Below are 27,030 nucleotides of genomic sequence, written 5' to 3' on the forward strand. Positions count from 1 at the left end.
GAATGCAGAACAATCGAAGCGGTCGAACTCCTAGCGGATAGAATTAGGATGTGGTATTGGGTTCCCAAGGCCTACATGCTCCGCAGAAATACCCACTTACACCAAAAGAACTGTTGGCACGGAAACTGAAAAGTACAAAAGACAAGTTTATTAAGACCCCATGGGGTGGTGGTACATTCCTACAGCACCCTTCGGCAATGCAAGAAGTATCACACCGAACGTTGGCGTGAGTCCTTCTTTTATATACTTTACAGGTAATAAAAAGATAGGCGGTACAAGGTTTACAGAGTTTATGTACATATATGGTCATTTTTGGAGCACAGCCAACTCATGGGAGGGGTTACAACTCCACTGGTCAGTTTGGCGGAACATTCCTGATTGGTGACTGGTCAGTTGGAACTGCGCATGTACAGGCTTGACCGTTACTAAAAATAGCCTGTTGCTGGGCAAACTCGAGTGGTCAGCGGCACGGACAAAGGACTAAAGGGCATGCTGACCACGAGGCCGCTCATTCCCTAAAATGGCCGCCGTAACATACAAAATGGCGTTTTCGAGTAAGGCCAAGTTAAGGGAAATAACGTGTAGCAAAGCTAAGCGCTAACCCGGCCATTGTCAAATTACGACAAGGAGACGAGGTGAAATCAAAATGTTTAAATTTGTCTCAGAAGAACATAAGATCTGCTTATACACAGATGATGTCCAGCTCTCATATTTCAAATGCATTGCACTCATTGGCTTCAACCCTGGAGGAAATTTACAGGTTTGAAATTTAAAATGAATAGGTACAAATTAGAGATACTGGGACCGTAACTTTCACAGGAGGATCCGCAGCGGGCTGTAGATCGATATCCCCTGAGTTGGAGAGTTGAACAGTGGCTAACTGATCAGTTCTCTGTAACCAAATAAAGGTGCACCTCAAACAATTGAACTCCATGTCTATTTCGGAGGTGGGTGGAATCAATGTGAACAAAAGTAACCTGATGCAGAGGCTACTCTATGTTTTCTAGGCACAGCCAGCCCTCATCACTATAAAAGAGTTACAGACATTCAAAGAAAGGTAGTTGGTCTTCTTTGGGCAGGTTGTAGGCCCCGCATAAGCAGGAGGTTGCTGATGAGACCTAGCAAACGATGAGGCATGGGATGCCCCAAGATTCTACACAACACATATTTGGCACATTGTAAAATGGACTGCTAGGGAGAGAGATAAGAAGTGGGTGTTCATCGATCGGGCGATGGCTCGCAGACCACTCTAGGACCTAGCTAGATTGCCGCTATTTCAAATGCCAAAAGCATGTATCTGCCCAGACCCATTTGAATTGAGATCTGGGACAGAGGACGAGAAAGTGATAGCTCACCTCCTTTCCCTTGCCTAATACCCTGGAATTTACACGAGGAAAGCAAAAAGAAGATCTCACGAGGTGGCGTGTAGAGTTGTATCAGATCTTTTTTTGCACCAATACATTAAAAAGTTTGCACAATGTAAATGTGATGATTTCAAGCTGCAGGAGACAGATAAGATGCAATACCCACAAATGGGCTTTGAAAAATCTGTATCTTAGAAACAAATCAGCAGTGTGATTATGAGCACTGTGATTCTTTGGACTACGAACACTGCTACAGACAATTCCATGAAAGGTGGCTCCCATATCCACGTGGCAGCTTAACGGAAACTATTTTAAAAAGATAGACCGATTGTACCGGACCTTCTCCTCTGAGCCAAGACTCTAATGGGCTGGGCTGGAGTGGAGGACTTGGGTAAAGGGAGAATTGACTGAGTGTATCTGTATTCTCAGATTTGCTCTTTATCTCCTACACGAGGAGTGAATGTAAGGTCATTTTTCCTCGGTTTTGTTTTCTTCCCTTTGATAAACTTCCATAAAGAGACACAGGTTTAAAATTTCCACAAACAAATAAAAAAGCGGAGAAAAGTAGGTAACTGGCTAACTGGAATAAGCTAAATTGCTACACCCTAATCCAGTGGTGGATTAATAATACATTTTTTGTTAGGTTTCATTCCATTAAAATTATTCTAGCCACCAATGGATCAGGTATCAGCAGAAAGGTAGTCTGGCACCACATCAAGGGCGTAAAACCAACATATTCCTCTGTAGAGCAATCACCTTTAAAAAATCAAGTTTGTTCCCAAAATGGGGGTCATGGCTTGGCCGTGCAGCAAGATGGTCGCTTGCTGTAGGGGGCTCTTCCTGCAGGGCTTATTATCCTTCAATATTCTGAACACGGGGAGATCGAGAATCCTGACTTTGTGAGCTGGATTCTGCAACCTACGGGGGATACGATCATCCCTTTCTTGTTTTAACACGCGGCTCAGAGAGGCAGTTACGTCAGAGGAGACGACATTGTGGAAAGAAGCATGGCCGATCTGCCGCTGCGGAGCCTGGGGCGGCGCTCTACACCCTAGTACTGACTGAGCCCCCTGTGCTGAACAATACCGCCATCACCTCCCGGCTTCCCTCAATTGTTGGCAATCATCAGGACAGTGCTGCAATATCCTTGCGGCCCGGCGGTGCAACACACAGGAAAAACTGCAAAATTACCTTGCTGGCCTTAGGCTGGTGGAAGGTGCGGCTGACGCTTTGCCCTGTCGCATCGTGCTGCGGTCCGTGAGAGAGTGACTGAGTGGGGCACAGGAGGCGGCTGCCATAGCCGACGTGACCACAGCCATCTATCCGGTCACAACAGTCCCTTGTAGCAGCGGAGCGCGAACGCCGTGCAGGCAGATGCGGATGGGGCGGCCCGTGGCTGTGGCGGAGACCAGAGGAAGGACACGCACACCTCTGAACTGGGCTTGCACGTACCAGCGGACTTGTGGAGCTAGCCAATTGCAGACAACCTCCGCCACGTGAGTAGGCCTTGGGCCCCAGGGGGCTGCTGATTGCTGTATGGGCGGGTGGGGCCTCCTCTACACTGGGGTTTGCAGTAAGGCCTTCTGCTGTTGACAGACTCCCGCTGGCAGCATGCTTGGTCGGAACTCTGTGGGCACTGCACAGAGGTGAGAGAGCAAGCACTGAGGGCAGAGAAGGACGGTGCGGGTGTAGTGGACCCAAGTAGCTTAGCTCCCCGCTGCCGCTGCGGCGCAACTGCCCGCCCCAGCCCCCCCCCCGCCCGCTGGACCTCGGCTACAGACTCTCGCTCACCCCTTCAAAGCATCAAGGGGGAAATCTGTCTTTAGTTAAAACTAAAACAAACAAAACGGGAGCCCAGGAGAAAGGTGAGAAGAGGGGTGGGGGTGAGGAGGCGACGTCATTTTTGGAACCCAAGCCCCGTCCTTTGCAGACTGGGGGGCGTGTTTTTCGAGGAGAGAAAGAAAGGAAAAAAGCACGCCCCTCAATCCGAAACGGACGGGGCTTAGCTACCAAAAATGACGTCACAGAACCCTCTTCTCCAATGGCTGGCCGCCGTTTAGGCAGTCAGCCAATGGAGAAGAGGGACGGGTTCAAGCCTCCCTTCTCTAAGACATGAGATCTCGCAAGCAAGACAGCACATGCGCAGGCTACGCTAGCCGAGACCTAAAAATGGTATGCATTTTGCAGCTGGAGGACTGCTGAGCTGCTGTCTCTTACAAGCCTCCATTTCTGCTTTGGCAGCTCATCTGGTAGTTTTTGCAAACTGTATTCTTCTTCATTGTTATTTATGGAGGATTTTCCAAATCCTGGTGAATTGCCATTATGTGTTTGTCAGAGCCCAGTTGGGAGGGTGTAGGAGGTCTACTGGATGATCAAGCTTGTTTACCTCAGGTGTCTCGAGGCCTGTCACACTATGGCTCTGAAAACGAAGCCAAGTAAAACTCCTTCCATGCTGGACTCTCAGGACAGTAAGGGTGAGCAGTCACAGGCAGGTGGCGTGGGCTGCATCGATCAACCAACAGGCTGAATAACTCCAATTTATCCAGTATTAGGGGTGTCTTTCATAGATTCACATGCCTGAATCATTCCCCGTCGTCGAGACGGGAGCCTCCGGTAAATAAAAAAGTAATGTCCATAGACATACATGGAGAGAAAGGGTCCAAGGGTCTCCCCTTAGTAGCCTTTCCTTGTCCTTATGTAAAAAGGACCAAACTGACCTAGTCAGCCAATCAGCTCCGACCTCCCTCTAGAACCTTCCTGGGAGGAGCCTCAGTCCCTCAGATTTTCTACCGCACGTTGTGCTAGGGAGTCTCCAGCCTGAGCTCTCCTCAGGATTATTCTAAATTCAACAAACTCTCTTGGAAGTTTTCTCTGAACCTAAAAACTCTTCAAGGACTTCTTCAACACACTATCCCTGAAGTAAGTGTGTGTTTATACTGCCTTTTCCATGTCTGACTCGGGGAAGAAAGCCCTGTTCAGGGCCTGCTCTTCCTGCAGCAAGAAAAGGATTCATGTGGATGATAAACACGACCTGTGCCTGTATTGCCTTTACCCGGATCATAATTCGGAAAAATGCGCAATCTGTCGGTATTTTCCCAAAAAGACTGTGAGAGACAGAGAAGGTCGCCTTCTGATCTGGTTGGACAGGCTTAAGAACAGGGACAATCTGGAGTCCTCTGTGAGCAGCGTTTCCAGAACTTCTGCTGTCTCGAACAAGAGGCCAAGGGACGCTTCCCGGGCCCCTCAGACACTCCTCCTGCGAAGACCCACAAAAAGTCTTCAGAGGCGAGATCTACGTCATCCTCAGTGTCTGCTAAGGAGGATAAAACCTTCAAAATGCCTGCTCCGTCCTCCAGACAAAGCCAGAGGACTACTTCAGGCAAAACCACAGTGTCTACCACATCAGCATCGTCGCCCTCAGCTGCGACGACGATGACTACTTCCTCTTCATCTACAGGTAGGCCTGTTTCTTCAATTATTCTCCTGACGTCATCGTCGTCGACGACAAAGACCATGTCGACAACGAAGACTGCACCGTCGACGACGCCGTCAACAGCGACGAGCCCATCGTCGTCAAAACCGACGACGACGAGAGTGTCGACGAGAGACTCGTCGACGAGACCATCGTCTACGAAGGCACCGTCGATGAAGACGACGACTGCGCAGTCGTCGACGACCAAGATCCCTTCGTCCACCCCCCCGTCGACGAAGACCTCGTCGACGACCCCGTCGACGAGAGGCTCGTCGGCGACGAGCCCGTCGATGAAGACCCCGTCGACGAAGACATCGTCGACGAAGACATCGTCGACGAAGACACCGTCGACGACGACCCCGTCGACGACGACACCAAAGGCTCCGTCGACGGACTCGACGACGACACCGTCGACGGGCGATTCGCCGTCGAATGAACCATGGAAAAAATCAAGGCTGGTGGAGACGCCGTCCATGATGCTGCCACCGTCGACGGTCCCCTCGACGGCTACAAGCTCTACCATTCAGTCTGGCAAACAGGGCAAGTCAATAATTACCCCGGAAACAACGTCTCCTAGCAAGGTGGAAAAGCAACCACCTCAAGAAATTTTCCAAAGCGAGGAGTCCGAAGAGGATGACCATCTGGATCCCGCTACTTCAGTCTCAGACCTTCACATAAAATGCCAAAGCACTGATGAGGAACAGGAAGAATTCACATATCAGGAACACTCTGTCCAAGCCAGTGTCCGCACCGAAGTCACCCCCATGATATGCTTACCGGCGACCCTGGTGGATGACTTGAAACTTCTTGTGCAAGACTACAAGCGGCGCTTTCCGGAGCCTAGCAGAGGCGGTCAAGCGCCTGAGAGTCCCGCACCAGGGGACAAGGGAGATCAGACACCTCCAGCTCATGTACAGGTGTCCGCACCGGAACGCCCTCATCCTCACCATCAACCCCACCAAGAAGTCCATCCTCAAGTGGTGGTCTCTTCGGACGAAGAAGAGGAAGAGGAAGAACTGGAGGAAGGAGAGGTCCAGGAGGTTCACTCAGACCACTCGGACCAGGATGATGAGGACGAATATATTGCATCATCCCCAGCTTCACCACAACCACGCCAAGCGGACTCCCCACCGGTGGACATTGCGGGTTTCCACAAGCTGGTGGAGAGAGCGGCGAAGAGATTCCACATGGTGGTGGAATCCACGGAAACGGACTGTTTCCTCCACGACTTCAAGGAACAGCCTCAAAAATCTGCAAAAGCTGTTCCAATCATAGACTTTTTGTGGGAACAGGGAAAGAAGCTAATGCTCACTCCTGCTTCTGTGCCAGCGGTGGTCCCACGCCTTGATAAAAAATACAGGGCACCACTCACTGCAGCGGCTTGCCTGAATGGTCACCCCAAACCGGACTCGGTAGTGACGCAGGCGGCCCAGAAAAACTCCCGCAACCCTTCCTCACCTCTGTCAGCTCCCCCGGACAAAGAGGGCAGGAAACTGGACACGATTGGCAAGCGCTTCACTTCCACATCGGCCATGTCCATCAAGGTGGCCAACTCCATTGCCTTGCTGGGGCGTTACAATCGACAGTTATGGGAGGACATTGCCCCTTACATAAAGGAGCTACCTGATAACGTCCAGGGTGAGGTGAAAGCGCTCCTCGTTGAGGGTCAATCTTCTGCAGCGGAACTCATAGACTGTGCTATCGACGCAGCCATGACAGGCTTCCGTCAACTTGCGGGAGCTGCCGTACTGAGACGCCAGGGATGGCTCAAAGCCACTTCATTCCGCCAAGAAGTTCAGGCAAAGGTTCTAGATATGCCCTTCGACGGACAACACCTGTTTGGAGTACAGGTCGACGAGGCCCTACAGGCCATTAAGAAGGACACAGACACGGCAAGGGCACTGGGCTCTCTACAGTCTAGAAACCAGTCCTTTCGGGGCAACAGGCCCAGGGGTCAGTCCTCCTATCGAGGCTCATATCAAAACAGGTCCTCGTCCTCATTCTCGTACAATCAAAAAGGCCAGTACCAAAACAAGCAACAGCAGGGCAGACAATCTTCATTCGGAAGATCGTCCTACAGAGGTAAAAATACCAAGAGGGGCGCGGGCGGCCGCCAGTGACCACCTACTCCAGCCAGTCCAAACACCATCTCCATCCTTTCAAATTGGAGGAAAGCTGACCCATTTCCTTCACAATTGGCAGTACATCACCACGGACCGGTGGGTTCTTCAAATTATTCGATTTGGCCACTCTCTCGAGTTCACCTCCATCCCTCCCAATACCCCTCCACGCAGACGGACACACAAACATCCACGCCTGCTTCTAAAGGAACTTTCGACAATGCTACAAAAAGGAGCAATCGAAAGGGTTCCGGCATCCTCGAAGGGGAAAGGATTTTACTCCCACTTCTTTCTTGTACAACAAAAAGAAAACAAGTGGAGACCCATCCTGGATCTCCGGGGACTCAACACCTTCCTACGAAGCCAATCGTTCAGGATGGTGACGATTCAGGAAATCCTGGGCATTCTAGAGAAAGGAGATTTCATGGTGTCACTGGATCTCCAGGATGCATACTACCACATCCCTATCCTCAAAAATCACCGGAAGTTCCTAAGATTCGAGGTGGCGGGCCGTCACTATCAGTTCAAAGTCCTGCCGTTCGGCCTCAAGTCCGCGCCGCGCATATTCACGAAATGCCTTGCGCCTGTGGCAGCCTTCCTGCGCCAACTGGGCCACCAGATCTTCCCCTACTTAGACGACTGGCTGGTGAAAGCACCCTCACCTGGGGACGCGGTCACGTCCTCCAACGCCTGCACCAATCTCTTTCAAAATCTGGGATTGACGCTCAATATCAAGAAATCATGCATGGTTCCCGCAACAAAAATTACCTTCCTAGGAGCCATGTTGGACACAGGCTGCACGAAGGCCTTCCCCTCAAAAGAAAGGGCAGACAAGATCTTATCTCTGGCCACGGCTGTGGCAAAGAAAAAGCACCTGAAAGTTCGGACTTACACCTCCCTCCTGGGGATGATGTCTTCCTGCATACTCCTCATCCCGCACTGCAGGCTCAGAATGCGGCCCTTGCAGGAGGCACTCGCGAGCCAATGGACCCAAAGCACTGGCTCATTCGAAGACATCCTTCGGATCACACCGAAGATTTCAAAAGCTCTACAATGGTGGACACGTCGCCACAATCTGACAGTGGGCTTACCGTTTCTCCTCCCAGCATCACCGCTGGTGATAACAACAGACGCCTCCCTAGAGGGATGGGGCGCGGTGCTCCAGGACCTACAGATCAGCGGCAAATGGGACTCTCAAGAGCAATTGCTCCATATCAACCTCTTGGAGCTGAGAGCAGTGTTTCTGGCTCTACAAGCCTTCCTACCCCGCATCCAGAAATCCCCAGTGCTCGTCAGGACGGACAACACCACGACGATGCACTATCTGAACAAACAAGGGGGAACGCGTTCACTCTCGCTCTCACGCGAATCACAGTCGATCTGGAACTGGCTGGTGCTACACGACATCCAACTCAAAGCGGAATATGTTCCGGGAAGGGACAATACCATCGCAGACGCCCTGAGCAGGCAAAAGTCCCTCTCCCACGAGTGGGAACTATCGGACAGCGCCCTCACTCACATCTTCTCTCTTTGGGGAGTCCCAAACATCGACCTCTTTGCCACCAAGAGGAACGCCAAATGCCCGTGCTACGCAAGTTGGCATCCCCAACCAGGATCACTAGGAAATGCTTTCTCCATCGGATGGTACAGCGTCTTTGCATACGCCTTTCCTCCATTCCCGATGATTCCACGGCTCCTCAGAAAGATGAAAGCGGAGCCATGCACCCTGATCCTGATCGCCCCGTCCTGGCCGAGGCAACACTGGTTCTCGGATCTGCTTCGACTATCCATCAAATCACCGATCCGCCTGAACCAACACCCAGCCCTACTGACGATGTCCGACGGGCAAGTGCAACACCCGAACCTCCAATCGCTCAAATTATCAGCCTGGCTCCTGAGCACAGAGAGTTCGGTGGCCTGAATATCCCACAAGACTGCAAGGATGTGCTAGCCAAAGCAAGAGCAGACAGTACGAACAAGACCTACTGTCTCAAATGGAAGAGGTTCTGCATATGGTGCTCAGAACAGGGCTTACGGCCACTCACCATCACACCAGAACAAATATTACCATACCTCCTGCATTTGGCCCAGTCGGGACTGGCGCATGCGTCCATCAAAGTCCACCTGGCAGCAATCTCAAGGTTCACCAGAACGGTCACAGGACCTTCTCTGTGGTCTAGTCGGCTCATCAAGCAATTCCTCAAAGGACTATACAGATCCTTCCCGAGGCCTCGGAAGGTACCCCCCACATGGCAGCTTAACCTGGTACTCAACCAGCTCATGCGTCACCCGTTTGAACCCATTCACAGGGCATCACTTTAACACCTCTCATGGAAAACAGCGCTCCTGCTCGCTCTAACTTCGGCTAGAAGGGTTAGCGAGCTGCAAGCCTTGTCCATTCAAGAACCATATCTGCAATTCAGACATGATAGGGTGATGCTGCGACCAAACCCTAAGTTCATTCCAAAGGTACCGTCGGACTTCCATCTCAACGAACCATTGGTCCTTAGGTCATTCTTCGCCAACCCTTCCACAGCAGCGGAAAGGTCGCTGCATTCTTTGGACCTTATGAGGTGCCTGAAGTTCTACCTGGAGAAGACTAAGGATCTCAGGAAATCCTCACAGCTGTTCGTGGCATACAGCAGGCCAAGAATGGGCCTACCACTCACGAAGCAAAGCATATCCAGATGGATCTCCTCGGCGATTTCCTTCTGCCACGAAAAGGCCGGCCGGCCTTTGAATGACCGTGTTCTGGCTCACTCAACCAGAGCGATGTCTACATCGGCAGCACTGTTTGCTGGGGTACCGATCCTGGACATCTGTAGAGCGGCGACTTGGAAGTCACCGCACACTTTCTCCAGACACTACTGCCTGGATATCGAACTCCAGAAGGATGCGGCAGTGGGCCAGGCGGTGCTTCGCCATCTCTTTCAGTAAGGTGAGCCTTCCTACATCCCGCCTTCCAGGTATGCACATTATTGCTCTGATGAGATTATGTCTAAGCTGTCTCTTTATTGTATGATATTATATGCATTATCTACTATGACGGCAGAGCAACTCTGTTTTACAAATGTGCTACTGTGATTGCTAGCTACTCTGATTCAGGCATGTGAATCTATGAAAGACACCCCTAATACTGGATAAGAAATGCGTTACTTACCTGTAACAGCAGTTATCCAGTATTGGTGTCTTTCATAGATTCACATGCAACCCTCCCGCCTCCCCTGGAAGGACTCACTTCCCTCTCGGAACTATACTACGCCAAACCTAGCTGGGTGCGTATGAAAATCTGAGGGACTGAGGCTCCTCCCAGGAAGGTTCTAGAGGGAGGTCGGAGCTGATTGGCTGACTAGGTCAGTTTGGTCCTTTTTACATAAGGACAAGGAAAGGCTACTAAGGGGAGACCCTTGGACCCTTTCTCTCCATGTATGTCTATGGACATTACTTTTTTATTTACCGGAGGCTCCCGTCTCGACGACGGGGAATGATTCAGGCATGTGAATCTATGAAAGACACCAATACTGGATAACTGCTGTTACAGGTAAGTAACGCATTTCATCAATTCCAGAAAAAAAGTATTTATTGACACAATTATACCGAATAGTACACGCATCTCCTGTGCAAGCTGCAGTGAGTAGCAAGGATGTGAAACTGTGTTGGATGCCAGGTGCAGACTGTGTCTATCTGCATGCTCACCCACCCAAACATATTTGCTTGAGGCAGATGCACCTGGCCATGGCAGTCTCAAATGGTTTCAGAGATTCAACCCCTCCTGGGCCAAGAAAGATTGTAGCTGTGACTGGGACAACGGTGTATCCTTCATTTCAACAGTTGTGGTCTTGATGTGGCCTAATGTAGGTGTAGCCCTAAGTGGGCTTAGGTTGATCGCAGCAGTTGCAGCCCCTGTCCTGGCCTTCGATGATCATGGCAGGTGCAGTACACACCTGGGCCTACAATAATCACAGGAGTTTGGGTTCCCACCAGGAACCGGGGTGAGAAACCATTAGCCCACATTGACACACAGGTCTCTCCTAATTAGCTCTCGGGCAGTCTGCTCTATCTGTATTTTCTTCTGCCACTGGCTGACACAGGGGGACTAATAGGTTTTGTCAAAGTTACTGTGATATATTAGGTTAGTGTAGGGCGACCAGACGTCCTGGATTTTCCAGACATTCCTGGTATTCAGAGGACTGTCCCAGCATCCCGACTCTTTTCTCCATTTTAAATGTGTTCCAGTTGACAAAGTTCAAGTCATGCTCCAGCGCAGAATTAAAACACATGCTCTTTTTTCCACAAGCATCTGTAAACAACTTAAGTGTTTTGTATTTTATGGGCAGCGCAGGAGGAGGTCAGCTGCTCGCTTCCAGCAGATGATAGATGGAGTGGGATGAGGGAGGAGGGTAGGGGGGCACAGTGATGTTAAGGTCATGCCTTAGCTAATAATATGTAAATGTAGCCTTGTAAGTGAAGAGTTCAAAACATGTTAGATTGGCTTTCAGTGTCTGAAAGTCACTCTCAAACACTGTATGTGTGTGTATGTATGTATATATATTTTTCTATATGAATATATATATATATATATATATATATAAGCTCCAAAGTCACCGACAGTATCCTGCCAAGTTCTTGTGGAGTGCAGCGCCAGAGAAAGCCAGACCAAGCGCATTGTCGGGCCCATCCAGGGCTATGCATTGGGGAAACCATGGACACGGCGCCCATTTGGGTAGCAATACCGCACTACAGGTCCCAGAATCCTGTGAGGGACTATGGATCACCTGTTTATTTTCAACAGCCTATCAGAAGGCAGTATTCTTTGAATAAAGGGTGTGGTTAAAACGCTGTGTATTTGGTGAACTATGCCTTTGAAGAAGGGAACCAACCCGAAACGTGTCAGGCTGCTCCTACCTTGCGCCTGATCTACTGTAGATTCGCTGCAGCTCGTGTGCTCCCTTGCCTGTGGGTGACTTTGGAGCTTTCATTTTTTCACGGCTGCCCGGCCGTGGAGGGAGCTCCACCGTGAGAAGGGAAGCGGGCCTTGGGGCTTGGTATCCTGCCAAGTTCTTGTGGAGTGCAACGCCAGAGAAAGCCAGACAAAGCGCATTGTGGGGCCCATCCAGGGCTATGCATTGGGGACACCATGGACACGGCACCCATTTGGGTAGCAATACCGCACTACAGGTACCAGAATCCTGTGAGGCACTATGGATCACCTGTTTATTTTCAACAGCCTATCAGAAGGCAGTATTTTTTTAATAAAGGGTGTGGTTAAAACGCTGTGTGTTTGGTGAACTATGCCTTTGAAGAAGGGAACCAACCTGAAACGCGTCAGGCTGCTCCTGCCAACGTCTTTCCCTTGTCTCTCGTAACGGCGGCCCGCGGTGAGGCAGGCAAGCCTCAAAATATCAATTCAAAAGCGCTGTCGTAGTTTCTCCAAACACAGCAGCCACGGACAACATGAAGGACTTTTAAGCAGCCAAACTTTATTTATGCAAACAGTATGGCAATCTGGCAACCACTCTACGCGTTTCGGGGCTTGCTCCCTTGTTCACGAGTGCCAGAGATTGCGTTCCAAACACCAATAAATAAACGTGACTTTTACAAAACCATAAACAGTGAGGAAAGACTGCCGTGGAACATACTTGTTCCGTAATGTTTCACAAGTTCCTTTTCAAAAACATTTCATTAACACAATCATTTTGCGTAATTCTGGTGGTCAGAATACTGATTTGTAATAGTGCCAAAAATTAATTATTAATTCATAATTAACCCCTCCCATGCTGCCGTCGGCCATTGTACAATGCTCATTAAAAATAAGGCACAACAAATATTAGAAACAATTCCCTCTCAAACGGAGGGCTAGTTCCTACTCAGACATCATTATGACATTATAACTGGGAATGAATTATAGTCAGCATTACAGAAAATCTAAACATAGCAAAACAATCCCTCATTTTAACCTAAATGAACTGAAATCTCTTCATCACAGTTGTGGCCTGTCGGTGTGAGAGTCCTATACTGAATAATCAGTTTTGATTCAAGTCTACGCAGTTCTTTCATCCTGTTTCCCCCTCTCTCATTCATCTTGATGGAATCTAGCACAACAAAGCTCAAGAGATTACTATTTTGACCATGGTGGCTTTGAAAGTGACGTACCATCGAGTATGTTTTATCTCCATTCTTAATTGCACGCAAATGTTCGATTCTGCATTTTTTTGCTTTGTAAATGGTTGTAGAAATAAAAAAAAACACTTCTCAGGGGTCTTACTGATACCATTCAAACCAATAATAAAGATTTTGGCACAGAAGCTGGAATGTAAAATAACATCTTTATTAAACTCAAATGAGTGAGACTACGTCACACAGAAGCCTTAGCAACTGAATGAGGCAGTCTGCCAGAATGGTCTCACTTCACATATTATATACTCTTTATCCTGCCCCAGGCATGTAAGGGAATTGTACCAATTACATTCCTAAACAAGTGGAAAATCTGGAGCGTCAACAGGTGAGTAGCCGTTGTAGCAGGATATCGGGAAAAACATTATAATTACATAGTTCACAAAGGTTAATCAGATTTAGATGGCACTGCAGGGCATGGCATGATTACATGTACAGTATCCCAACCCAAAAGTCAATCATTAAGAATGTCCCAAATTCAACCTCCAAAAGCCGGACAAACCTATAATTGAAAGCATAACCCATGTAATGAAGAAACATAAAAAGAAACAGTACAGGTGATAAACAAGATAAGGTATGTGCAAGGAAACTAAAAGTTAAAGATGTCCTGAACATTGATTGGCAATCTCAGACAAAGATCGATCAGGGAAATTGGCTTTGCGAGGTCAGTTTCAGGTGAAGAGGTCAGTTTCTTACAGTTCACTCCAGTGTCAGAAGGAAACCTAGTTAATGTGTACATGAACCAAGAAGGCCTGGTCACTTTGTTCGTCAGGCTGCCTTCATGAGCCTACGTGAGGGCAACACAGAAATGGTGGCACAGTACAAAATGGAACCCATATTCTAAAGTGAAGTTGTGCAATCTATTGTACTTGGAAATTACAGAACCTCAGACCCTCCTTTTGCCATTACATAGGCAATAACCTAAGACTCACTTTAATCTGAATCTAGGTCTATATCAATGTTCATTAGGTCATCAAGGTGTCGCTGTAACATCATCTTATTATTCTCTGCTTCTCTCGGGACAGGTCTCCGAACACACATAGTAGCACAAAGACTCACTTCTGGTGGACCATTTTTGGATGCTAGAGGCGGAGCCACTTCCTCTTCCATGGCAATTCAGTCAAATGAACATTTACTTTATACAAGTGCACTGGAATCGCTTGTGCAACTGTGCCCAAAGTCCGTTCAAAGCCTCTCTGGCAGGCTTCTATCGTCCATCAAATCTGCTTCCATTGTTGCATGGGCCTCTTGATTCAGGCCTTCCATGAAAGTAGTGCTTCTCAGTATCCGTTGGACTTCCCTCCTGGCAAACACTCACAGCTCACTTGAAAGTCTCAATGTCTCAATGCAGTGCACCAGTATCTCTACTCTGCAGCAGACACTACAGATAGTGTGCTCTTCATTGATCATGGGCACAGATCATCTTGTGCAGACCTGGGTCTACATTCTCAACCTCCAACACTCATTATTCAGTGTCAGAGGACGCTTAGGCTGCTCTTTCATGGGCACCATAATGTAGTGCCTTTTGTCAATCTTGGATCCTCCGGTGCACTGCCCTTCCGTTGGAGCAAAGGAAAAAAAGGGGAAGGGTGTGGGCAAAACTCAGGCCAAGGGGCTCAAGGGACTGCACTCTGTCAGAGGTTACCAGCACATGACAGGTAGCATTTGCTCTTTTGCACTGGAAATCTGTGGCAAACAGGCCTCCTTCTTCTCTGAAGTTCAAGGCCTTCTGATGAAGCAAGCACAATGCTCTGGAGATGCAGTTGATGAAGCACTGTCTGGGTGTTGGGACTGTCGGGCCAAGGTATGTAGCCCTCATCTATAGCTGTCACTGATGAGAATTAGGACTCATCTTTATCACTGTTCTGCAGGGTATCATTCTCCCTTTGACTCTGGAAGATCCCGCAGAACCTAGTGATGTAGGAAATGTGACACAGTTGTTAGTTTTCTTCAATTTAGTGCAAAAACAGTTCAATATTTAACAAACAGGTGGCCTGTAATCTTCAAAGGAGTGGCCATACGCCATGGGACTATTGTGATCTAAAATACACTGTCATTCTCAAAGAATACAAAGACAAACACAGTAGGCAAAACATTGCCTCTAGCCTCTTCAATTGGGTTTCCATATGAGAGCATATCCTCTACCATCTAAGGGTAGATAACTACATGAGAATTCTATATGAATGGATGTCCTCACACATAGTAACATCGTCTAATGGGGTAAATATTTTTTCTCAATGATTAAGTCTAAGTGTTCCTAAATTCTTTATCTAGAACACCTCAAAAGAGAAATCACATAATACAGATTATCAGGGACATATAGATACCTCCCTTTTACTAATTGTGCATCAGGCGCACTATCCAATACAAAGGCTAATAAATCAAAATGTGGAAACAAAAGACAAGAACTAGAGAGTCCTGGTGTTTCCATTACTAAAACACATCTGGTCTATCAAAAATTAAAGCAGAATAGGCATTGAATTTGTCATTCAAAAAAGAATAAACATAAGGTATCTCCTATCGAGATGGAAAACTTGTCTTACTATAATATTTAGGGGCTGATTATGATCGCGGACGGACTTGAGTCCGTCCGCGACCCCTGAGGAGGAGGGAACGTCCGCAGCGGCGTTCCCTCCGAGCAGATTAGGATGGGACCGCCAGGGTGGCGGTCACATCCTCTATCTTTAACATTGCGGCGGGTGGAGCTTCAAGCTGCACCCGCCGCAATGTTAAAAATGCATGCATCTCATTTGCATGCACAAAGTGGCAGGCACCGTGCAGTGCCTGCTGCTATGTGCACGCAAATGCAGGGGGGCACCATAGGTACCCCCCATGTGCACCCCCCACCCCCCCCCCCCTTCACCCAGGGGGCCCGCAATCGGCCCCCGAAGTGAAAGTCCGTATGCTTTTCTACGGCGGAAAAGCCGCAGCGGAAAAGCATGTCATTCCCAACATCCTAATATGGCTGGTGGTGTCTGATAGACACCGCCAGCCATGTTCGAGCTTTTCCGCCGCGGTCGGAAGGCGACCGCGGCGGAAAAGCTGCGGACGGAATTCCAGACCCACCAGCCAACCTAATATGGCGGTGAGTCTTTGGAGGCTCCGTCTTTGGAGGCTCTGCCGGCCCGGAGGATGCAGAAAAACCGCAATCATAATCGGGCCCCTAAGTCAGTTAACCAGTCTATCACTACCCTGACAGTCAGACTGGAAAACATCGAAGTAGGCCTAAAGAAAACTCTTGAAAACCAGTCTGGTCATACCAAAAGGGAAGAATATATAATATGGGGGTCCGTCCCTGGTACATCACTGCAGTCTGGAAGTGTGAACCTGAATAATACACCAATTATAATAAATGAGCTGACTGGGAAAAGGAAAGTAGGAGTAGGACACAGCTAAAATCCCCAATAACAAGACACAATGTAACATCTGTCAGGGGAGAAGCAGCAAAAGAAAAATCTATAGGAAGAACAAAAAAATTTACTCGGGTGATAGTCAAGTTTGTGACACAATACCAAGAGTATGGGTGATACACAAAAATAAAAATAGTACACAAATGTTATCTTTACCGCTGGCCGCTACACCATAATCTCAGCTAATGTTCCAGTTCCTTTTTCAAGGGAAAAAATGAAAAGTTTAGGTCACCTTTAGCAAGAGCCACAAATCTATAATTTCATCCTTAGGTCCAATCAAGGAAACATAAATCTAGGGCTGCCTGTTCCTTGAGGGAAAGGGCAGTCATAGCGAACTGCAGGTGACACAATTTGATCCTGTATATCTCTTTTATTTTTCTTCAATATTATATAGCCAAATTTGACATACACTGGTGAAGTGTTGTCTGACTTGTTCACAACATGAAAAATCATATCTGTGAAATTTAGTATCAGCGCAAATTTACCCAACTGTTGTGCAGCGATATGCATCGTCATGAAAAATCCCTTCACAACGTAGGGGAACTTGTAATAGTATCAAAAGCAACAACATAAAACAAAAACATACAATAGCCTAAAAAACACACACATGCCAAGCCATCAGATATACCCGCAGTATATCAAGCACAAAAAGCATAGACAAAGTACAATAGCATATGTAAATAAGCGGTGACACACTCACCATTGCATGCACTTTATGCACTGTGAACCTGCAGCCCAAAACCCAATATTCTGGCCTGCTTAATTTGTCAGGCTTAAAATCGAAATTACACCAAAATTACTTTCTTTTACTTTCCTCGCCCTCGGTTTGACAGCAGATCACCAGTCAGTGGAGATCAGCTGTCAAATACAACTTACTGTGTCGCTTCTGACACACAGGACCAGCAGGAACATTTCATAAAAGGATAAAATGCAAAATCATGAAAAAATGCACAAACATTTCTTTTCAAAGAAGTCATAATAAAAAAATATATTTTTTCAACATACTGCTGATACTTCACATAACAAACAAAATATCAACTGTAACCAACCATCTTTTGTAAACATGCTTAACCACCTTAATTTTGACTGTCCAAAAATAAAACTCTTTCACAGACACTCTGCGTGTCCCGTGCGCCAACCCCCTTTAAGGCCCTGCTATTTTTTTTTCTTCAAGGCTGGTCAGAAATGCACTTCTCGGAGCCAAAGCCCTAATGTAATAGGCTGCAGATGTCGACGTGAAAGCCTCGCAATGTGCAAGCTTTAATTTCTGCTTGTCAGAGAAGCTTTTCCAAGCAGTGATTTCTCCATCTGTTTTCACTTACTTCTAAACCCCCATCTCACTGACCTTATGTCAAAATCTGCCTCACGCGCTCCGCGCTCTTCAGCCCCCTCTCTATTCCCTCACTCGAGCTGACAAAGACAAAAAGCCTTCCTAACTCTTTCAAACCTGCAATAATCAACCCTATTGAAAAACACATGTTATATAAATTACTTATTTTAGGGGCTAAAATGTATTTATTCTTAGATTATTAAAACATTGACTGTGAATAATTTGCAGAACATAATAACATAACATACCAACATTAGAACAAATGTTTGCTACCACCCTATGCAATGGCACTCATTTCATCAACCTTAAATAGATGAACGTCTCAGTAGGCCCAGCTAAAGTTAGAACCTTCAACCCTGATATTAAACACAAACCTCTGCACCGGGCACATTGGCTCACTGAGCTATGAAAAGCAACCTGCAAGTTTGTATTATACACAAATGTATGCATTTACTGAAGCCTGAGACACTTTAAAGCTATTGTAAATTACACGAGTGCTGTTTAAAAGTCTATTTAACTCAATTTCGACTTTGATCTCTGGAGCACTTAAAAATAAAGATCCTACAATGGCATTACTTATTAATCATCCTCAGAATGTTCTTTACAGATTGCAGAGATTGGACATTAGACATCTCCCATGTAATTCCTTAGAAAAATGAGTTTTTACGCCTGCGCCAAGTGAAAACCCACATGCAAATGTCCTGATTATGCAGTAACACACAACTTAAATTAAATTTGAATGCTAGGAGGTCATAGTATGAGTATTAAGCTTTATAAATATTAAAAAACAAATTTAGAAGCACTTATTTTTTTTAATTATTTTTAATAATTAATATTTATTTTAATAAACCCAATCATTTTTGATAATTCCACATATAAAAGCAAACTGAATCCCTTGCCTATCATTTTTAGATGCATTCATTTATGAGCCTAAGCACAGAAGCCTAACTTAAAACATGACAGATTTTCGCGCCACTTTTTTCTTTTTAAAAGGACAATTATCATTTAGCAACAGAACCAAGAATATGCTTACAAAAATTCTTAAAGAGAGGAAAAACGCAATTGAAATGTCTTACTGTGATACAAAATAATGAACCTTATTTTGTAACCTTTTAAAACACTATTCTGGAATGCAAAGTTCAAACCGTGGTTAACTAACGGCTAAGTCCTGGCTAAATAAACATTCCGATGTTATTTGTGGCCTTCAAAAAACATCTGCTTCCTTAACGGCAGTAAGAGCCCTGCACAGTGTTGAAACCTGAGCACGGTGGCAGTCTTACTTAAAACAGACATTTCAAGTTTTAAAATGCGTGTGCAATAAGATGCATTTAAATTTTAGCAAAAATTCACTTTAGCTGAAGTGTTTTGCCTGTTTACATGTAATACAATGAATGTAAGTAAAAAATGCTATAAATTCGTTTTTCTACAAAACACACAATTTATTTTTGAGGCCTTTCATATTCCTAGTGAATGTAAATTTAAATTTTATCTATTTTTTTAAGCATTTAATAGTTTGTACATATGCGTTTTTACTTAGTCTATAAATTAAATAACAACATATAACTATTTTAGCATGTGACATGGTAAATTACTGCATTTTTATTTAATTTCTACTTAATATTAATTAATCTGACATTTTACTTAACAGACTGAAAACATCAAAAAACCCACAAACACACATTGAGCTCATTTCAGACATAAACAGAAAGGGTTCAAACACTCAGGACACACAATACAGCGCTTTAGCCATTTGTTTCATAAATTGCGCCATCGCTATTCACTTACAGAAGTGACACTAATGGGAAAAACCACATAGACATTTAAACACACATTTAACCCACAGATCAACACATAAGACTGAAAAGGACAGCCCACAGACTGTACTTAAGCCAGACCATTTGTAAATACTAGTTGTAAGTCATATTTACAAGAAACGCTTCTCAATAGTGTTCCAAAAGACTGCAAAAACAGTCCAACAGACTGCTGTATGTCCAAGAAGCCAAAATACACTCAATTCACTAGTTTTGGCTGGCAGAGCACCAGAAATCGCTCTGCATATCACCATTCATAAAATTGCACAGGATCCTTATATGTATTATGTCCATATTTTAATTCCCTGGGGATACAAAATCACCAAGGAAGAAATATGTTTTTATACCCAAACCTATTTAGGTACTCCCTCTAGGGGAGCTAGCTAATTTTAATTCACATCTCACTATGGTACCTTCCAAAAAGCAACACATTCTTTGATGTGAGCTTGAAAACAGGCATGCCAAAAATATTGCAGAATATACAATATTATACCCAAAGTAGTGCTTAAAGTACTCTTCGTACGTGCACCGTTCAACAAAATCAGATAGAGAAAAATCTCCTCATTACCTGCCTACACAAATTGCAATTTGCTTATACAAACCTATACAAATCCAAAGTTGGCCAACACAAAGTCCAAAGTTCCAAAGCTATACCAAACAAATGTTTGTCCAAATTCTAACTGCCAAGTTCTAAATGACCTAACGGTCTTTTTTTAAAATACTCACACCAAAAAGGTTCTCAGTCAGGAGTGACATCATGTGGAGGATCAAAATCAGGAAGATCAGAAATATACTGGGCTGCAGAGACAAAGAATCCCCAGAACCTCCGTACACAGAGTACCTCCTTAGTAGAGTCCTGTCCTGTCCTCCTCAGTAGATTTCTGTCTTCTGACAAGATCACTCCCTCAGATAGCCACTTCTCTGATGAGGCCTGCGTTGGCCGCGCCATTTGTAGAAATAAAAAAAATCCACTTCTCAGGGGTCTCACTGATACTTAGTCCATTCAATCCAATAATAAAGAATTTGGCACAGAAGCTGGAATATAAAATAACATCTTTATTAAAGTGAGACTATGTCACACAGAAGCCTTAGCAACTGAATGAGGCAGTCTGCCAGAATGGTCTCACTTCACATATTTTATACTCTTTATCCTGCCCCAGGTATGTAAGGGAGTTGTACCAATTGCATTCCTAAACAAATGGAAAATCTGGAGCGTCAGCAGGTGAGTAGCCTTTGGGGTTTTAGCAGGATATCGGCAAAACATTATAATTACATAGTTCACAAAGGTTAATCTGATTGCACTGCAGGGCATGGCATGATTACATGTACAGTATTCCAACCCAAAAGTCAATCATTAAGAATGTCCCAAATTAAACCTCCAAAAGCCGTACAAACCTATAATTGAAAGCATAACCCATGTAATGAAGAAACATAAAAAGAAACAGTAACAGATGATGAACAAGATAGGGCATGTGCAAGGAAACTAAAAATTAACGATGTCCTGAACATTCATTGGCAATCTCAGACAAAGATCGATCAGGGAAATTGGCTTTGGGAGGTCAGTTTCAGGTCAAGAGGTCAGTTTCTTACAGTTCACTCCAGTGTCAGAAGGAAACCTAGTTAATGTGTACATGAACCAAGAAGGCCAGGTCACTTTGTTTGTCAGGCTGCCTTCATGAGCCTACGTGAGGGCAGCACAGAAATGGTGGTACAGTACAAAATGGAACCCATATTCTAAAGTGGAGTCGTGCAATCTATTGTTCTTGGAAATTACAGAACCTCAAATGGTGCTGCCTACATATGCCTTCTTTCAGGGGCAAAACAGGGCATATACAGCGTATTCTGTATTACAGGATGTATGTTTTGTGATCACATATGGTTTACACTCAGCTGACAGTTTACATTCTTTTCTATTTTTACTGTTCTTACAAGCTTTACAGCTTCTACATGTGTAAAACCCCCGTATCCCTATAATTCCAGAGGCTACTGGTTCCACTGCATTGCAAAAGGTTTCTTTAAGGGATTTGGCTCTTTTGTATGTGATCTGTGGGAAATTTCCTATGCTGTTCGCTAAGTCCTCATCTGTACTTAATGCAGGCCAGAATTTATTAAGACTTTTACGGACTTCATGTGACTGCCTATTGTATGTTTTTACAATTCTTATACATTAATTGGGGCCCCAAGGCCTGCTCTTAAAAAAAAAAAACTTAAATGGGAATGGGGGCCCCCCTCCCGAGGCCAATTTTGGCCCCGGGGGACCCCATCCTCCAGGGCATGGCCATATTTTTTTGTAAAACAACTTTTAAAGGAGGATGGCTGCGTGTCCCCCCTCCTTAGGCCCCTAGTGGCCCCGGGAACCCATCCCCTGGGGCTGTGCCTCATTTAAAAAAAAAAATGTATTTATCGAAGTAGGGGGGCTGCGTGGCCCCCTTCCTGGGCCACTTCTGGCCACGGGTACCTCATCCTTCATGACCGGTCCTTTCCGTTGGGGACTGTGGGGGGAGCTCCATTGTCCCCACGGTCCAAGCCGGCTCTCCGCCTCCTGCAGGAGCCGGCATTGCTTTTCCACACTTGGAGCTGCTGACATGCAGCTTCCTTTGTGAAAAAGCACTTTGCTTTGGATTTTGTAAGCGAAAGCAGGAAACCTGCTATCGCTTACAAAATCCAAAGCAGAGATTGCTATGACAGGGCGGGAGCCGTACGGCTTCCGTCCTGCCATAGCAAACAGCAGTGTCCCAGGGTGGCCACCCAGGGACACTGCAGGAGCTGGCCCTGGGGGGTGGTGGTCCCCAGGGCCATCAAGGTCTTCAGGAGAGGGGCGAGGTGGTGGTTGGGACCCCTGCATGCATTGTATTCAGTGCCCCCGGGGACCTGCCCCACCTGGGGGCTTAAATACAATGTAGAGCGGGAGCCCACGCTTTATTTTTGAAAGAAAATGTCTTGGCCGGATTCACGACCCCAGTGCGAATTCAGCCAATTTTCTTTTTGTTAATGCTTTGTTTGGCCCTGGGGTCCTTGTGGGACCACCTAAGCAGGCCTAGGAGGTCAGGGTGTTTCTACCCTGCCCCTTTTTCTTGTTTTTCACTGTGTTTCACTGTTTTCTTGTGACTCGGTTCTACCAAGTCACAAGATGGCTGCCAACAATTCCTGGTTTGGAGTGTTGGCAGCCAATCAAAGTGAAACTCGGTGGGTTTGCGAACGCACCGCTGCCCAGGGTATCCAAACGTTTTTTTTTCTAATTTCTCCGGAACTACTGAACAGATTTACACCATTTAACAAAAAATTCTCTTTCTGAACCAAGGGCTACCTTTTTGCCAAATTTGATGTAATTCCATTCAGCAGTTCAGGCTGTAGCTTTGTCTAAAGTTTCCTATGGAAAATAACACACAGAAACACACAGTCACTGGATGATGTCACTGACCATGTCATGAATGATGTAATATGTGGCGCCATCAGAAGTGCATTGCGGGTGCAAGAGTTAGTTAGCTGAACAAACTATAATGGGGCAATTTCTATGGTTTTGTATGTGAGAAATGTCCAACTAACTATAACCTTCCTGAAACCTATGGTTTTTTTCAGTGAATTTCTAAGGTTTTTTAAATGCTCATTTCTAACTATAACATGCCGAAAACATATGTTTTTTTCAGTGAATATATATATATATATATATATATATATATATATATGTACGCTCGTGGGGAGGTCCAACTAGAGAACTGCAGCCGAACACAGGTGAGCTGTTCCCCAAACAGATTTTTATTAAAGGTACAGGCAGTCACGCTCTCCGGTCCATTAAAAGCATATGTCCACAGTCCCAACGCGTTTCGAGTTTGCCTCTTCTTCCTGGGGCACTGCAGTCATCACACGCATATTTCGCTCCATCTCCAAATTAAAGCCATGATGAATGCCATGAATTAGTGAATCTGCTGCTTTCTGGGAGATGAAGTTTCAGTTTATATCCTGGATGGATGCGTGCTGAAATAGATGCCAGATAAAGCCCCTCTTGGGCCCCAGAGTGCCGGCTGCCTTTATCCAACACCTGTGCTCCACAACGTGGCCCCCTATTCTTTGTGGGGTGGTGCTAGTTCGGCGGCAGGACAACCGCCAAATGTGTACGCTCGTGGGGAGGTCCAACTAGAGAACTGCAGCCGAACACAGGTGAGCTGTTCCCCAAACAGATTTTTATTAAAGGTACAGGCAGTCACGCTCTCCGGTCCATTAAAAGCATATGTCCACAGTCCCAACGCGTTTCGAGTTTGCCTCTTCTTCCTGGGGCACTGCAGTCATCACACGCATATTTCGCTCCATCTCCAAATTAAAGCCATGATGAATGCCATGAATTAGCGAATCTGCTGCTTTCTGGGAGATGAAGTTTCAGTTTATATCCTGGATGGATGCGTGCTGAAATAGATGCCAGATAAAGCCCCTCTTGGGCCCCAGAGTGCCGGCTGCCTTTATCCAACACCTGTGCTCCACAACGTGGCCCCCTATTCTTTGTGGGGTGGTGCTAGTTCGGCGGCAGGACAACCGCCAAATGTGTACGCTCGTGGGGAGGTCCAACTAGAGAACTGCAGCCGAACACAGGTGAGCTGTTCCCCAAACAGATTTTTATTAAAGGTACAGGCAGTCACCCTCTCCGGTCCATTAAAAGCATATGTCCACAGTCCCAACGCGTTTCGAGTTTGCCTCTTCTTCCTGGGGCACTGCAGTCATCACACGCATATTTCGCTCCATCTCCAAATTAAAGCCATGATGAATGCCATGAATTAGCGAATCTGCTGCTTTCTGGGAGATGAAGTTTCAGTTTATATCCTGGATGGATGCGTGCTGAAATAGATGCCAGATAAAGCCCCTCTTGGGCCCCAGTGTGCCGGCTGCCTTTATCCAACACCTGTGCTCCACAACGTGGCCCCCTATTCTTTGTGGGGTGGTGCTAGTTCGGCGGCAGGACAACCGCCAAATGTGTACGCTCGTGGGGAGGTCCAACTAGAGAACTGCAGCCGAACACAGGTGAGCTGTTCCCCAAACAGATTTTTATTAAAGGTACAGGCAGTCACGCTCTCCGGTCCATTAAAAGCATATGTCCACAGTCCCAACGCGTTTCGAGTTTGCCTCTTCTTCCTGGGGCACTGCAGTCATCACACGCATATTTCGCTCCATCTCCAAATTAAAGCCATGATGAATGCCATGAATTAGCGAATCTGCTGCTTTCTGGGAGATGAAGTTTCAGTTTATATCCTGGATGGATGCGTGCTGAAATAGATGCCAGATAAAGCCCCTCTTGGGCCCCAGAGTGCCGGCTGCCTTTATCCAACACCTGTGCTCCACAACGTGGCCCCCTATTCTTTGTGGGGTGGTGCTAGTTCGGCGGCAGGACAACCGCCAAATGTGTACGCTCGTGGGGAGGTCCAACTAGAGAACTGCAGCCGAACACAGGTGAGCTGTTCCCCAAACAGATTTTTATTAAAGGTACAGGCAGTCACGCTCTCCGGTCCATTAAAAGCATATGTCCACAGTCCCAACGCGTTTCGAGTTTGCCTCTTCTTCCTGGGGCACTGCAGTCATCACACGCATATTTCGCTCCATCTCCAAATTAAAGCCATGATGAATGCCATGAATTAGCGAATCTGCTGCTTTCTGGGAGATGAAGTTTCAGTTTATATCCTGGATGGATGCGTGCTGAAATAGATGCCAGATAAAGCCCCTCTTGGGCCCCAGAGTGCCGGCTGCCTTTATCCAACACCTGTGCTCCACAACGTGGCCCCCTATTCTTTGTGGGGTGGTGCTAGTTCGGCGGCAGGACAACCGCCAAATGTGTACGCTCGTGGGGAGGTCCAACTAGAGAACTGCAGCCGAACACAGGTGAGCTGTTCCCCAAACAGATTTTTATTAAAGGTACAGGCAGTCACGCTCTCCGGTCCATTAAAAGCATATGTCCACAGTCCCAACGCGTTTCGAGTTTGCCTCTTCTTCCTGGGGCACTGCAGTCATCACACGCATATTTCGCTCCATCTCCAAATTAAAGACATTTGGCGGTTGTCCTGACGCCGAACTAACACCACCCCACAAAGAATAGGGGGCCACGTTGTGGAGCACAGGTGTTGGATAAAGGCAGCCGGCACTCTGGGGCCCAAGAGGGGCTTTATCTGGCATCTATTCCAGCACGCATCCATCCAGGATATAAACTGAAACTTCATCTCCCAGAAAGCAGCAGATTCGCTAATTCATGGCATTCATCATGGCTTTAATTTGGAGATGGAGCGAAATATGCGTGTGATGACTGCAGTGCCCCAGGAAGAAGAGGCAAACTCGAAACGCGTTGGGACTGTGGACATATGCTTTTAATGGACCGGAGAGCGTGACTGCCTGTACCTTTAATAAAAATCTGTTTGGGGAACAGCTCACCTGTGTTCGGCTGCAGTTCTCTAGTTGGACCTCCCCACGAGCGTACACATTTGGCGGTTGTCCTGCCGCCGAACTAGCACCACCCCACAAAGAATAGGGGGCCACGTTGTGGAGCACAGGTGTTGGATAAAGGCAGCCGGCACTCTGGGGCCCAAGAGGGGCTTTATCTGGCATCTATTTCAGCACGCATCCATCCAGGATATAAACTGAAACTTCATCTCCCAGAAAGCAGCAGATTCGCTAATTCATGGCATTCATCATGGCTTTAATTTGGAGATGGAGCGAAATATGCGTGTGATGACTGCAGTGCCCCAGGAAGAAGAGGCAAACTCGAAACGCGTTGGGACTGTGGACATATGCTTTTAATGGACCGGAGAGCGTGACTGCCTGTACCTTTAATAAAAATCTGTTTGGGGAACAGCTCACCTGTGTTCGGCTGCAGTTCTCTAGTTGGACCTCCCCACGAGCGTATACATTTGGCGGTTGTCCTGCCGCCGAACTAGCACCACCCCACAAAGAATAGGGGGCCACGTTGTGGAGCACAGGTGTTGGATAAAGGCAGCCGGCACTCTGGGGCCCAAGAGGGGCTTTATCTGGCATCTATTTCAGCACGCATCCATCCAGGATATAAACTGAAACTTCATCTCCCAGAAAGCAGCAGATTCGCTAATTCATGGCATTCATCATGGCTTTAATTTGGAGATGGAGCGAAATATGCGTGTGATGACTGCAGTGCCCCAGGAAGAAGAGGCAAACTCGAAACGCGTTGGGACTGTGGACATATGCTTTTAATGGACCGGAGAGCGTGACTGCCTGTACCTTTAATAAAAATCTGTTTGGGGAACAGCTCACCTGTGTTCGGCTGCAGTTCTCTAGTTGGACCTCCCCACGAGCGTACACATTTGGCGGTTGTCCTGCCGCTGAACTAGCACCACCCCACAAAG

Source organism: Lissotriton vulgaris, chromosome 11, assembly GCF_964263255.1.
Source record: "Lissotriton vulgaris chromosome 11, aLisVul1.2, whole genome shotgun sequence".
Classification (NCBI taxonomy): Eukaryota; Metazoa; Chordata; class Amphibia; order Caudata; family Salamandridae; genus Lissotriton; species Lissotriton vulgaris.